Below are 12,963 nucleotides of genomic sequence, written 5' to 3'. Positions count from 1 at the left end.
GCAAAGGGGAATCATCTACTGCCGTAACCTGAATGGGTGGTTTTACCGGGGCGATCGGAATATCCAATTTCTTAGCAAATTCAAAATCCAAAAAATTAGCCTCAGAGCCTGAATCAAAAAAAGCTTCAGTGATCTCGGTTTTATCCTCCCATGTAACTGTACAAGGGAGGAGTAACCGTTTATCCTCTTGGGGTAAGAGACGTACGACTAGGGTGGTACCCCCTACAACTCCTAGGCGGTAGCGTTTCCAGGCTTATTAGGACAATTCTGTACTCTATGTCCCCCTTCAGCGCAGTACAGACACAGTTGTTCAGTCATCCTCCATCTTCGCTCCACCTGGGACAGCCGAGACCGACCAATCTGCATTGGCTCGGGTGGAGGCAAGACGGGAGGAGACGACACAGTAGGAGGAGGGGTCCCTGGGGTTGCTGCGTAAGAGACCACTCTAACACGGTGACTACCCCTGGTCTGTTTTTGATAGCGCAGCCTGCGGTCGATTTGAATGGCCGCTGAGATGGCCTTATCGACTGTTCTGGGCTCAGGCTGACTTAGCATCAGATCAGAGACCTCATCGGACAGCCCTGACAAGAAACAATCTAATAAGGCATAAGTGTCCCACCTAGCTGTGACTGACCACCTCCTAAATTCCGCTGCATAATCTTCGACCGGACCTTTGCCTTGACGCAAGAGCTTGAGCTTCCGCTCAGAAGTCGAGGCAAGGTCCGGATCGTCGTAAATTACAGCCATGGCTTTAAAGAATTCCTCTACAGAGGTAAGGGCTAAATCTCCGGTGGGCAAACTGTATGCCCATGTCTGGGAGTCACCAGATAACAAGGTTTTAATAAATGTGACCTTTTGGGCCTCGGTTCCTGAAGATCGGGGTCTCAACTCGAAATAGGATAACACTCTACTCCTAAAATTACGAAAGTCAGATCTGTGGCCAGAAAATCTTTCGGGTACGGGCATACGTATGTCAACGCTAGGAAGGGATCGCACCTCATCCACTGACATCTGGAGGGTTTGTACAGACCCTGATAGGGCATCAATTAACGCTTGGTGAGTACCCAGCACTTGGTTGATGTTATCCACCGAGGTGGCAAGTGCGCCCAGACGGTCAGTGCGTGCGTCCATATTGTTTTTAGGTCTGGCGTTCTGTAACGATCGGTGTAACACAGAGAGGGTCTGATTACCGGTGATCTGCAGTATCACCGAGAATGCAGAATATACCCGATTATAGATGATCTGCAGTATCACCGATAATCAGATATATCTACTAACCTCTGGACACCTGAGTAGTAAGAGTGTTTGGTGTAACAATATACTTCAAGAACGGCACCTCAGGAGGAGGTGCAGGAGCAGTAAGGAGTACTGCCCAGAAGTAAGTTCCTTCCTATGGCCTAGACTCTCCCGGGGAAGGAGCTAGGCTAAGAGTAGGAAGGACAGAGCGTGAGTGACACCAATGAGGGGGTGTCACTAACAGATCTGGGAACTGCCTCTAACAGTAAGGCCAGTTTTCAAGGTCGGACAATTCAGGTCGTTAACACACAGACAGATAAGGTACAGATTCAGGAGACAGATTCGTAATCCAATAGACAGGCAGGGTTCGGCAACGGGTATCAGAGGTAGCGAGGTACAGAGTCAGAAGGCAAATACAGAGTTCAGGTACTAGCAGAGTTTGGCAACAGGGTATCAGAAAATAGCAAGGTACAGAATCAGAATTCAGGAGGATAGTCAGGCAAGCTAAAGGTCATAACAGATAATCACAATCAAACTAGTACTTTAGACTATCAACAGAATCTAGCTAAGTGTAGGATAACAGCTCCAGCTGGTCCCGGCACACTTTAGGATCTGACTCAGGTCTGAGTGCTACCACATAGTGATCGCAACGCCAGACAACCAGAGAATGACCAGCACCCAGTATATATACACCAGTGCTCTCCAGCACCTCCCCTAAGTGCTGGACCAATGAAAAGAAGCAGAGTTGTCAGCTGACCGGCTTGGTCAGCTGACCCTTTTCTGGCTGCCATATAAGCTCTGCCTCTCCGCGCGCACGCGTGTCATTCTGAATCTAGGTGGACTACTGGTCCCAGCCACACCTGTCGAGTCTTGCAATGTCCCTGCAGAGCCATGCGCGGGGTTGGCCGCACTGCTACCCGCATAGGCGGCGGCGGTCTCCCCGCGCTGGGACAAATTGTTAGTGCCAGGTCCATGCGTGCTAACCGCCGCGTCAGACGCGGCGGTTTTTCCGCGTTCCGCCATGCCATCCACGGAAACAGCCGCCTTGCTCTGAGTAGAAGCAGCGGCTTTTCCACGTTTCTTTACAGAGAAGTTATGCATGCCCTCTGCAGCCCCCCTGCAGGCTCTGTGTGTGTGCTTTGTTTATCTCTCACAGACAGGCCTCTGCTCTCTGTTTCAGCTTGTCATGCTGAGAAACTGTGTGAATCCCTGACAGGAGTGCAGAAAATTCACTCTGTAATAAAAACTTGTAGTATGCTGTAACATGATATATATATATATATATATATATATATATATATATATATATATATACAGGATCTTCTCAAAAAATTAGCATATTGTGATAAAGTTCATTATTTTCTGCAATGTACTGATAAACATTAGACTTTCATATATTTTAGATCCATTACACTACAACTGAAGTAGTTCAAGCCTTTTATTGTTTTAATATTGATGATTTTGGCATCCAGCTCTTCCCTATCCCTATCTCAAAAAATTAGCATATTTCATCCGACCAATAAAAGAAAAGTTTTTTTAAAACAGAAAAAGTCAACCTTCAAATAATTATGTTCAGTTATGCACTCAATACTTGGTCGGGAATCCTTTTGCAGAAATGACTGCTTCAATGCGGCGTGGCATGGAGGCAATCAGCCTGTGGCACTGCTCAGGTGTTATGGAGGCCCAGGATGCTTCGATAGCGGCCTTAAGCTCATCCAGGGTGTTGGGTCTTGCGTCTCTCAACTTTCTCTTCACAATATCCCACAGATTCTCTATGGGGTTCAGGTCAGGAGAGTTGGCAGGCCAATTGAGCACAGAAATACCATGGTCAGTAAACCATTTACTAGTGGTTTTGGCACTGTGAGCTGGTGCCAGGCCGTGCTAAAAAATGAAATCTTCATCTCCATAAAGCTTTTCAGCAGATGGAAGCATGAAGTGCTCCAAAATCTCCTGATAGCTAGCTGCATTGACCCTGCCCTTGATAAAACACAGTGCACCAACACCAGCAGCTGACATGGCACCCCAGACCATCACTGACTGCGGGTACTTGACACTAGACTTCAGGCATTTTGGCATTTCCCTCTCCCCAGACTTCCTCCAGACTCTGGCACCTTGATTTCCGAATGACATGTAAAAGTTGCTTTCATCCGAAAAAATTACTTTGGACCACTGAGCAACAGTCCAGTGCTGCTTCTCTGTAGCCCAGGTCAGGCGCCTCTGCCGCGGTTTCTGGTTCAAAAGTGGGTTCATGCTTCCATCTGATGAAAAACTTTATGGAGATGAAGATTTCATTTTTCTGCACGACCTGGCACCTGCTCACAGTGCCAAAATCACTGGTAAATAGTTTACTGACCATGGTATTACTGTGCTCAATTGGCCTGCCAACTTTCCTGACCTGAACCCCATAGAGAATCTGTGGGATATTGTGAAGAGAAAGTTGAGAGACGCAAGACCCAACACCCTGGATGAGCTTAAGGCCGCTATCGAAGCATCCTGGGCCTCCATAACACCTGAGCAGTGCCACAGGCTGATTGCCTCCATGCCATGCCGCATTGAAGCAGTCATTTCTGCAAAAGGATTCCCGACCAAGTATTGAGTGCATAACTGAACATAATTATTTGAAGGTTGACTTTTTTTGTTTTAAAAACACTTTTCTTTTATTGGTCGGATGAAATATGCTAATTTTTTGAGATAGGAATTTTGAGTTTTCATGAGCTGTAAGACAAAATCATCAATATTAAAACAATAAAAGGCTTGAACTACTTCAGTTGTAGTGTAATGAATCTAAAATATATGAAAGTCTAATGTTTATCAGTACATTACAGAAAATAATGAACTTTATCACAATATGCTAATTTTTTGAGAAGATCCTGTATATAGACACACACATATACACACACATACATCACTTCCTGGTTGGCCGCCATGTTTTTTGTTTGAAAACACTGCGTAAAACTGGTGATTAAAAGCCAGGATTGCGGCGGGGAGCGACTGAAACAGCAAAGAGGGATCCAGGAGATCACAGTGACTCAATTAGTATGTTTTTTATTTTACAAATCGGACATTACAGATTCTCTTTCAGGCTGGATGCAAGTGAGTGGATGCCTGATAACACTTGTAAGACAAGAAGAATGGCACCAATGCTGGATATATACAGTAGTGTACATATAAACAACCTAGGAAAAATGAGGAATAATGTGAACATAAACAAGAGGATGCAGTGTTACCACTTTCACTTTGCAATCACTAATAAAAGTATTGTCACTGTCCTCCTGCGAGATTGTACGCACTCCCGGGTATCTCTTCTCTTATTAGCAATGACGCTTCTGGTAGCGTGTGGAGCGCAGTTCAGGCTACTTTCACTTGCAGTGCAGATCAGAGCAGGCCTACTCACTGTAAAACTAAAGAGAGTGAAGAGGAGAGTGCTAAGTCCCGCCTGTGGAGGTAACAGAGCCACTTGCATTACAGATGCAAGTGGCTTATTATAATTTGCTGCAGTTTGGCTTCATGATTGGCTCAAGAGTGAGCAGAAAGTTTTGCAGGACATGTGCTGCAAGTCCCATCCATGGAGGTATCGGAGCCACTCACGGGAAGCGAGTGGCTGCCTCTATTCAATGATGCCTGCAATTTTTAAGGACCCCTGGATACTGTACCAGCAATTTGTCCAGCCTGGCTATGCAAACCTAAGGTATACTTAACCTTGTAGTTCACCAAATGTGCAAGTGCTTGTACTGTACCTCCAATGGGAGGACAGAATTTCTCCTTTGCAGCAGAGAACGCACCAGGGCATGCTGGGCCATCTGTAGGACAATTCTCTAGTATTCTAGGACAAATCTGATATATTAAACCACCTTTTCTGGTCCCTTGGAGTTTACTATAAAGAGATTATACTGTATACTTCTAGTACCATAGTTATAGCTTAATTTCACCTAATAAATTATAAACCAGATTTTTCTAGCACAGCCTAGGTAAGATAATATAAGATGAATGGTAATTGGTTGCCAGGAATTACTTAACACTATTGCTGTATGCACCACTGTCATACCGACTTGTCCCCAAATCACATAAGCTTAATCTGTGTCGTATTCCTGTGCCCACCTGAAACTTATATTTTATTAAGTGTAGCTAATCTGTAGGGATCCTCCACACACATACCACCTTATTGTGTTTCAGTCTGGCACGTATTGTTCTTTTAACCACTTGAGGACCTAGGGCTTTCTACCCCTTAAGGACCGGCCACTTTTTTTCCATTCAGACCACTGCAGCTTTCACGGTTTATTGCTCGCTCGTACAACCTACCACCTAAATGAATTTTGGCTCCTTTTCTTGTCACTAATAAAGCTTTCTTTTGGTGCTATTTGATTGCTCCTGCGATTTTTACTTTTTATTATATTCATCAAAAAAGACATGAATTTTGGCAAAAAAAATGATTTTTTTAACTTTCTGTGCTGACATTTTTCAAATAAAGTAAAATTTCTGTATACATGCAGCGCGAAAAATGTGGACAAACATGTTTTTGATTAAAAAAAAACCATTCAGTGTATATTTATTGGTTTGGGTAAAAGTTATAGCGTTTACAAACTATGGTGCAAAAAGTGAATTTTCCCATTTTCAAGCATCTCTGACTTTTCTGACCCCCTGTCATGTTTCATGAGGGGCTAGAATTCCAGGATAGTATAAATACCCCCCAAATGACCCCATTTTGGAAAGAAGACATCCCAAAGTATTCACTGAGAGGCATAGTGAGTTCATAGAAGATATTATTTTTTGTCACAAGTAAGCGGAAAATGACACTTTGTGAGAAAAAAAAAAAAAAGTTTCCATTTCTTCTAACTTGCGACAAAAAAAAAATGAAATCAGCCACGGACTCACCATGCCCCTCTCTGAATACCTTGAAGGGTCTACTTTCCAAAATGGGGTCATTTGTGGGGTGTGTTTACTGTCCTGACATTTTGGGGGGTGCTAAATTGTAAGCACCCCTGTAAAGCCTAAAGGTGCTCATTGGACTTTGGACCCCTTAGCGCAGTTAGGCTGCAAAAAAGTGCCACACATGTGGTATTGCCGTACTCAGGAGAAGTAGTATAATGTGTTTTGGGGTGTATTTTTACACATACCCATGCTGGGTGGGAGAAATATCTCTGTAAATGACAATTTGTTAATTTTTTTTACACACAATTGTCCATTTACAGAGATCTTTCTCCCACTCAGCATGGGTATGTGTAAAAATACACCACAAAACACATTATACTACTTCTCCTGAGTACGGCGATACCACATGTGTGGCACTTTTTTGCACCCTAACTGCGCTAAAGGGCCCAAAGTCCAATGAGTACCTTTAGGATTTCACAGGTCATTTTGAGAAATTTCGTTTCAAGACTACTCCTCACGGTTTAGGGCCCCTAAAATGCCAGAGCAGTATAGGAACCCCACAAATGACCCCATTTTAGAAAGAAGACACCCCAAGGTATTCCGTTAGGAGTATGGTGAGTTCATAGAAGTTTTTATTTCTTTGTCACAAGTTAGCGGAAATTGATTTTAATAGTTTTTTTTCACAAAGTGTCATTTTCCGCTAACTTGTGACAAAAAATAAAATCTTCTATGAACTCACCATACTCCGTACGGAATACCTTTGGGTGTCTTCTTTCTAGAATGGGGTCATTTGTGGGGTTCCTATACTGCCCTGGCATTTTAGGGGCCCTAAACCGTGAGGAGTAGTCTTGAAACCAAATGTCGCAAAATGACCTGTGAAATCCTAAAGGTACTCATTGGACTTTGGGCCCCTTAGCGTACTTAGGGTGTAAAAAAGTGCTTCACATGTGGTACCGTCGTACTCAGGAGAAGTAGTATAATGCGTTTTGGGGTGTATTTTTACACATACCCATGCTAAGTGGGAGAAATATCTCTGTAAATGACAATTGTTTGATTTTTTTACACACAATTGTCCATTTACATAGAAATTTCTCCCACCCAGCATGGGTATGTGTAAAAATACACCCCAAAACACATTATACTACTTTTCCTGAGTACGGCGGTACCACATGTGACACTTTTTTGCAGCCTAGGTGCGCTAAGGGGCCCAACGTCCTATTCACAGATCATTTTGAAGCATTTGTTTTCTAGACTACTCCTTGCGGTTTAGGGCCCCTAAAATGCCAGGGCAGTATAGGAACCCCACAAGTGACCCCATTTTAGAAAGAAGACACCCCAAGGTATTCTGTTAGGTGTATGGCGAGTTCATAGAAGATTTTATTTTTTGTCACAAGTTAGTGAAAAATGACACTTTGTGAAAAAAAACCAATAAAAATTAATTTCCGCTAACTTTTAACAAAAAATAAAATCTTCTATGAACTCGTCATACACCTAACAGAATACCTTGGGGTGTCTTTTTTTCTAAAATGGGGTCACTTGTGGGGTTCCTATACCGCCCTGGCATTTTACAGGCCCAAAACCGTGAGTAGTCTGGAAACCAAATGTCTCAAAATGACTGTTCAGGGGTATAAGCATCTGCAAATTTTGATGACAGGTGGTCTATGAGGGGGTGAATTTTGTGGAACCGGTCATAAGCAGGGTGGCCTTTTAGATGACAGGTTGTATTGGGCCTGATCTGATGGATAGGAGTGCTAGGGGGGTGACAGGAGGTGATTGATGGGTGTCTCAGGGGGTGGTTAGAGGGGAAAATAGATGCAATCAATGCACTGGGGAGGTGATCGGAAGGGGGTCTGAGGGGGATCTGAGGGTTTGGCCGAGTGATCAGGAGCCCACACGGGGCAAATTGGGGCCTGATCTGATGGGTAGGTGTGCTAGGGGGTGACAGGAGGTGATTGATGGGTGTCTCAAGGTGTGATTAGAGGGGGGAATAGATGCAAGCAATGCACTGGCGAGGTGATCAGGGCTGGGGTCTGAGGGCATTCTGAGGGTGTGGGCGGGTGATTGAGTGCCCTAGGGGCAGATAGGGGTCTAATCTGATAGGTAGCAGTGACAGGGGGTGATTGATGGGTAATTAGTGGTTGTTTAGGGTAGAGAATAGATGGAAACACTGCGCTTGGGTGGTGATCTGATGTCGGATCTGCGGGCGATCTATTGGTGTGGGTGGGTGATCAGTTTGCCCGCAAGGGGCAGGTTAGGGGCTGATTGATGGGTGGCAGTGACAGCGGGTGATTGATGGGTGGCAGTGACAGGGGGTGATTGATGGGTGGCAGTGACAGGGGGTGATTGATGGGTGATAGGTGATTGGCAGGTGATTGACAGGTGATCAGTGGGTTATTACAGGGAAGGACAGATGTAAATATTGCACTGGCGAATTGATAAGGGGGGGTCTGAGGGCAATCTGAGCGCGTAGGCGGGTGATTGGGTGCCCGCAAGGGGCAGATTAGGGTCTGATCTGATGGGTAACAGTGATAGGGGGTGATTGATGGGTAATTAGTGGGTGTTTAGAGGAGAGAATAGATGTAAACGCTGCGCTTGGGTGGTGATCTGATGTCGGATCTGCGGGCGATCTATTGGTGTGGGTGGGTGATCAGATTGCCCGCAAGGGGCAGGTTAGGGGCTGATTGTTGGGTGGCAGTGACAGGGGGTGATTGATGGGTGATAGGTGATTGGCAGGTGATTGACAGGTGATCAGTGGGTTATTACAGGGAAGGACAGATGTAATTAATGCACTGGCGAATTGATAAGGGGGGGGTCTGAGGGCAATCTGAGCGTGTGGGCGGGTGATTGGGTGCCCGCAAGGGGCAGATTAGGGTCTGATCTGATAGGTAACAGTGACAGGTGGTGATAGGGGGTGATTGATGGGTGATTGATGGGTAATTAGTGGGTGTTTAGAGAAGATAACAGATGTAAACGATACATTTGGGAGGTAATCTGACGGCGGGTTTGCGGGCGATCTAATGGTGTGGGTGGGTGATCAGATTGCCCGCAAGGGGCAGGTTAGGGGCTGATTGATGGGTGGCAGTGACAGGGGGTGACAGGGGGTGATTGATGGGTGATAGGTGATTGGCAGGTGATTGACAGGTGATCAGTGGGTTATTACAGGGAAGAACAGATGTAATTAATGCACTGGTGAATTGATAAGGGGGGGTCAGAGGGCAATCTGAGCGTGTGGGCGGGTGATTGGGTGCCCGCAAGGGGCAGATTAGGGTCTGATCTGATAGGTAAAAGTGACAGGTGGTGATAGGGGGTGATTGATGGGTGATTGATGGGTAATTAGTGGGTGTTTAGAGGAGAGAATAGATGTAAACAATGGATTTGGGAGGTGATCTGATGTCGGATCTGTGGGCGATCTATTGGTGTGGGGGGGTGATCAGATTGCCCGCAAGGGGCAGGTTAGGGGCTGATTGATGGGTGGCAGTGACAGGGGGTGATTGACGGGTGATTGACGGGTGATTGACAGGTGATTGACAGGTGATTGACAGGTGATCATGGGGATAGATGCATACAGTAAACGGGGGGGGGGGGGGTCTGGGGGGGGGGGGTCTGGGGAGAATCTGAGGGGTGGGGGGTGATCAGGAGGGGGCAGGGAGCAGGGGGGGGGGATAAAAAAAAAATAGCGTTGACAGATAGTGACAGGGAGTGATTGATGGGTGATTAGGGGGGTGATTGGGTGCAAACAGGGGTCTGGGGGGTGGGCAGGGGGGGGTCTGATGGGTGCTGTGGGCGATCTGGGGCAGGGAGGGGAGAAATCAGTGTGCTTGGGTGCAGACTAGGGTGGCTGCAGCCTGCCCTGGTGGTCCCTCGGACACTGGGACCACCAGGGCAGGAGGCAGCCTGTATAATACACTTTGTAAACATTACAAAGTGTATTATACACTTTGTATGCGGCGATCGCGGGGTTAACATCCCGCCGGCGCTTCCGTATAGCCGGCGGGATGTTGCGGCGGGCGAGCGGTGACAGGCGCCGGCGGAGGATCGCGTCACGGATGACGCGATCGCTCCGCCCATGCCCTTAGAAGGACCGCCGCCTCTGTAGGTGAGCGGGTCCTTCAGGGCTCCACTTCCCGGCCGCCTCTGTGTGTTAGGCGGTCGGGAAGTGGTTAAAGAGGGTTTGTCAGTCACAAAATCAAATCTCATTTACCCACTGCTTTGTGTTTAATATGCAGCCTGCAACCTTACCCTGCATTGCAAGCACTCCAATCTATTCAGAAATGTTTCTGCTGTAATAAATCTTATCTCGGTTCGCAATTTTGCCATTGCCAATGAGAAGGAAGCTTGTCATCACCCCTCCCACTTTCCTGCTCCTCACTGATTGGCTAAGGGCATTTCAGTGAGCTGCTGAAATCTGATTTATGCTATGCTCACATGTTTACAAAGCAAGCTAGCTATGACAGTAACGTTTCTAGGAGAAAAAAGGGAGGAAATGACATCAGGATTGGCTTCAGTCAGAGGGAATCAAGATGGCAAATACCAAGAACAGATTTCTCTTTATTTTCTACAAGTTGACCTAAGCCCATTTAAAAACGGGCTTTAGGTCTCTGTCACACCGCCGCATGTCAGTGCACATGCACGCCCAACTCCCTGGCCCCTTTCCTCCTATCCCAACAGCTTTCCGTGCTGCAAATTCGCAGTAGCGCAAACGCACAGACACAGGAACAGGATGACGCAGGGACACTTAAGTTTTATTACATAGGATATAAACTTCACTGGAATCAAAATGTGGACAGTACAATACATCTGTTATGTAAGTAACTATCTACTTACATGTGTGTGTTTTTTTCCTGGGTTAGTATGGCTGTCCCTGCTGCTTTGGCTTGACTAGAAGCAAGCTTGAAAGCAAACCTGGGGGAAACTGATCCTCCAGAGGCTTCACCCATCCTCCTCCACCTTCCTGTTCCAGTGTTGGGAACCCTGGAATCTCACAGCCAAGTTCCTGTAAGAGAATAAGTGCGGCTGCACTGTGCAGGCACAGTATGGCTTGTGACAGCACAGTTGCACGGAGCTGCTGCTCATGCTCGGGGGGAGAAGGCAAACCCATTCAGCTCCATACTACTGCACAGACACAAGCTATCTGCACCTGCGCAGTGTTGCCATGCGCCGTCGACAAGGGGGTGTTGATGAGCTTCGTGGGGTCCTAGTGCTGGAATGATGAGGTGGAGTGGGGAACGCCTCTGTAGGATCCAAAGGCTTCCATCTACTGAGTTAACCGAATTGGGCACTTTTTCTCCTTCAGATACACTTCAACCATTACTGCCGCTGGGACGTGAGCCTCAAATCCCTAGAGACAGCTGCTACAGCCGCAGGGACGCGCTAGTCACGTTCCTGTAGTTTGAGGAGCTGTGTGCACGATTGTGCGGGCAAAAGCCCACGATTGCGATGTTGCTGACAACAGAGGGGATTGGCTGCAGGGGAAAAAAGTGCCCAGAGCTAATCCGTTCATGTTCACCGAGAATAATCACTGTTTTGGATCAAAAAGTGATTATTCTTAAATACAACCGCCAACACTGCCTCCCGCTTGCAGATTTACGACGCTTACCGCCGCCAATCGTTAGATTTATGAATGGGAACTTTTATTCATCTCCACTCCGGGCCATCGTGATCACAGGCAGCAATGGATGCCTGCGTCAATTCCTTAGTTACATAGTAACACATTGCTTCCTATGTAGCGTACTTATTTTATGCTTATAGGAAGTCCTGTGAGAGGGCATCGTGTGGCCAAATAGTAAAATTACACCTACAGGCATTAGGGACTGATTTTTTTTAATATGTAAGACAAGAGGGTCTATCATTTTTTAATTATAGGCTTGTAAATTGGGAAACAGGAACAAAATGAGCAAATAAAATGTGCGGCTTTTATCCACAGAAGAATGTTTAATTTTGAAATTATAATGGCCAACAACTGGGAAATAATGAATTTTTTTTACATTTGTTTTTCTTATTATTCCTATTAAAATGCATTTAGAATAAAATAATTCTTAGCATAATGTACCACCCAAAGAAAGCCTAATTTTTGGCAGAAAAAAAAACAGGCCTGGGAGTCGGAGTCGGAGCAATTTTGGGTGCCTGGAGTCGGAGTTGGGAAAAAATGCACCAACTCCGACTCCTAATGAATTTAAACTTTAATTAAAATAGAAAATATGATAAAATGTTCTAATTCTTCATATAATAGTCATCATAAATAATTCATATATACAGTAATAGTTGTGTTTAGTCCACAAAAATGAAATAAACCAATCAAAATTAGTTACTTGTGCTGTTTCAATAAAGCAGTCAATATATTTTTATAGTCAGATATACATATCTGATTGTGACTGTACAGTATATATGATGTGTACACAGGAGACAGGAATCTCTTATATATACTAAATAACATCTATGCTGTAAGACCCCATTAACACTAGAGCATTTTGCCGCAATTTGGGCAAAACGTTCAAACGCTAGCACTTTTTAAAACCCTATGGGCCTGTTGTTACTTGGGCGATTTGCGCTAATCGACGCAAATCGCCCAAAAACGGGCAAAAACGTGAAACGCAAATGCGTCGCCTGCACCATTTTCAGGTGATTTCCAGGTGATGGTGTTTCAGTGCTATAGAAGCGTTAAAACGTGATCACGGCAAAATCGCCGCAGTGTTCAGTGATTTTTCCGTGTGAAATCGTGGAAAAATCACTCCTGCAAAATGCCGGCAAAAATCACCGGCGTTTTGTAAGTGTGAATGTGGCCTAAGAATAAAGCCTGATGTGTAGCTGTGTCACTAATAGACTAATAGACACTAATAGATGGTCAATGAGATGGAAATA

This window comes from Hyperolius riggenbachi, chromosome 4, assembly GCF_040937935.1.
Source record: "Hyperolius riggenbachi isolate aHypRig1 chromosome 4, aHypRig1.pri, whole genome shotgun sequence".
NCBI lineage: Eukaryota > Metazoa > Chordata > Amphibia > Anura > Hyperoliidae > Hyperolius > Hyperolius riggenbachi.
Note: the sequence above shows the minus strand (reverse complement) of the source record.